This window comes from Gadus macrocephalus, chromosome 2, assembly GCF_031168955.1.
Source record: "Gadus macrocephalus chromosome 2, ASM3116895v1".
NCBI classification, from domain to species: domain Eukaryota; kingdom Metazoa; phylum Chordata; class Actinopteri; order Gadiformes; family Gadidae; genus Gadus; species Gadus macrocephalus.
The window spans coordinates 10,259,777-10,262,279 of record NC_082383.1 but is presented as its reverse complement, the minus strand read 5'-3'; the positions used below and the strand labels follow the sequence as shown (position 1 = coordinate 10,262,279).

Below are 2,503 nucleotides of genomic sequence, written 5' to 3'. Positions count from 1 at the left end.
CTAAAAGGTAGAGCTTGTATTGTGTTGAGGTTGGGATGGGCCTCACATTCAACCAAACAGGGCATATGTAGGATGTACTGTCAAGATACATTATGGTATTTATTGGGCTGTTGGTAGATTGATCATTTACTTTCAACGTAAATTTTTTTTTTAAGAGTTGAGGTCACGGGGTAAGCTGAGGCCGCACTTCCAGCTATGTCCTGTAGATAGCGCAATATACAATATACTTCATACAATACGCTCCTGTAACCTATTAACTTGAGTTTAGGTTAACTGCTCTGGTTGTTATCCGTATCAGTTCACTACAAATACGCTTTATCTTTTGCTTAATCAAGTACACATTGTTTGTGTTTTCTAATGGCACGATACATTACACAGGATATTGCATCCTGTATAAACATTGCTTCATAAAGGATCAGTTAATAAATTATTTAATGCCTCTCTTAGTTAGCTGTGCCTGCTACAGTGGCCCACATAGTCAACTACTCTGACATTGTGTGTGTGTGTGTGTGTGTGTGTGTGTGTGTGTGTGTGTGTGTGTGTGTGTGTGTGTGTGTGTGTGTGTGTGTGTGTGTGTGTGTGTGTGTGTGTGTGTGTGTGTGTGTGCGGTTCTGTGTGTGTGAGCGTGTGTGTGTGTACACGCGACAGTAAGCTTATGTAATTTCCCTTGTGTGTCAACAAGTTTTTCTGAGTGCCTCGGAAAACACTCTTTCACCACTGTCCACTGCAGCCTTCTCTTCCCCCACTGGTTAAACGTATAGAAATATTATAGAAACTATTAAACTTCAGGACAAAGTGAATTCCTTCTCAATGTGTAGTTTCACTGCGGTTAACTGTAGTAGTCGTAGACATAGTAGCAGTTTTTTATACATTCATTGACAAAGACCAAATTGTATTGATCAGTTTTGTATCCAGCCGTCTCCTTGGTGACAAACGACATGTTGACCAGAGAATGCACAGAAGAAATCAACAAAAACTAACAGAACTACCAAGAAACTGGATAGTATAGTGTCTTTGCATTCTCCAGAGGACCATCATTGAAGGCTACACTAGGCATGAGGGAGAAAAACACAATATGTATGTAGCTCATTTGGTTTGTATGTATGTGTGCGTGTGAATGTGTGTTTATATGAACAATGTGTATTTTTCCCCATTAACTTGCATTACCCATGTACTACTTATAGTTGTCTTTTTTTGGAATGTCACTATTGTGTGTGTGTGTGTGTGTGTGTGTGTGTGTGTGTGTGTGTGTGTGTGTGTGTGTGTGTGTGTGTGTGTGTGTGTGTGTGTGTGTGTGTGTGTGTGTGTGTGTGTGTGTGTGTGTGCGTGCGTGCGTGTGTGTGTGTTTGTGTGCACGCCACTTAATGGAGATGTGTACACGCCCTTACTGTTCACCATAGATAGTATTTCGTGTTCTTCGCCAGCCAGATACACATTAAAACATTAACCACACGAAAAGCAATGTACAACTCGCTGTTGAAAAAAAGAGTTTTTTTTAACAAAAAAATATGAAAAAATAAATAACCTAGTTCCAGAAATGCATGTGCTATGTGCATGCCACACCGTGGGTTAACAGTCATTTTCAGGACATAAAAGAGAAAGCAGAAATATTGAATTTAAATGGATTAACAATCAACAAAAAAATATATAGATAGATGTTTTTAAAAAAAAGAAAAAGCAACATGTTTCCCTTTTCCTTCTATTTTTGAAAACTAACAAGTTTAATAAAAAATAAATCACAAAAAAAGTGTTCAAACGTACGGGAAAATGTGACGTGTGACTGTGTTGAGGCGTGAAACGATGATGTTCGGGGAAGACACCACACAAAAAATGAACTGCTGTTTTTAAGCAACAATAATGACGATAATAATAAAGAAAAGAACGTCCAGTCCAGATGACGAAATTGTATTCTTCTCCCTTCAACTTATTTATGTATGATATCTGTTGTGAAGAGACAGGAGGCTATAGACCAAATCCGAAGATGACGGCTTTATAACCTTTTAATCTTTCACTTCACTTCCTCTCTCTCTCTTTTGACTCTCTCTCTCTCTCTCTTTTGACTCTCTCTCTCTCTCTCTCTCTCTCTCTCTCTCTCTCTCTCTCTCTCTCTCTCTCTCTCTCTCTCTCTCTCTCTCTCTCTCTCTCTCTCTCTCATGTGCCACACTCCCAACCCTATATCACTGCTATTTCTACCAGTGCATTTTGTAATTCCAAACATTATTCTTCCGAAGGAATAAAAAAAAGAAGAAAACAGAGAATGCACATTTTGTGTCAATGCCTGATAATTTTTTTTATCTGTGTGGCTTATAAGGGCAATCTAATTCATTGTATATTTCTGTGTGAATGTTTTAAGTCATCTCATATTGCCGAAGATGTGCATAAATGCATTTTGATATGTCGGCACAGTATGAGAGGGATATCAGTCTTTCTCATTAAGAAATGACAAATGCTACACTTGGTGTATGGTCAATGGTGTAGAAACATAGGGAGGGAGGGAGGGAGG

The 2,503-nt window shown here is 38.7% G+C and overlaps 1 protein-coding gene across 1 annotated transcript in view; it reads left to right on the top strand.

Annotated features, from left to right (window-relative positions):
- Nucleotides 1–1,908, top strand: part of LOC132448576 (voltage-dependent P/Q-type calcium channel subunit alpha-1A-like) — a 54,188-nt gene extending 52,280 nt beyond the window's left edge. Inside the window, 1 exon segment of the mRNA XM_060040002.1 lies at nucleotides 1–1,908. This exon segment is cut by the window's left edge and continues 2,090 nt beyond it. The gene's annotated coding sequence lies outside the window, so the exon portion shown is untranslated.
- Nucleotides 1,909–2,503: the final 595 nt, after the last annotated feature.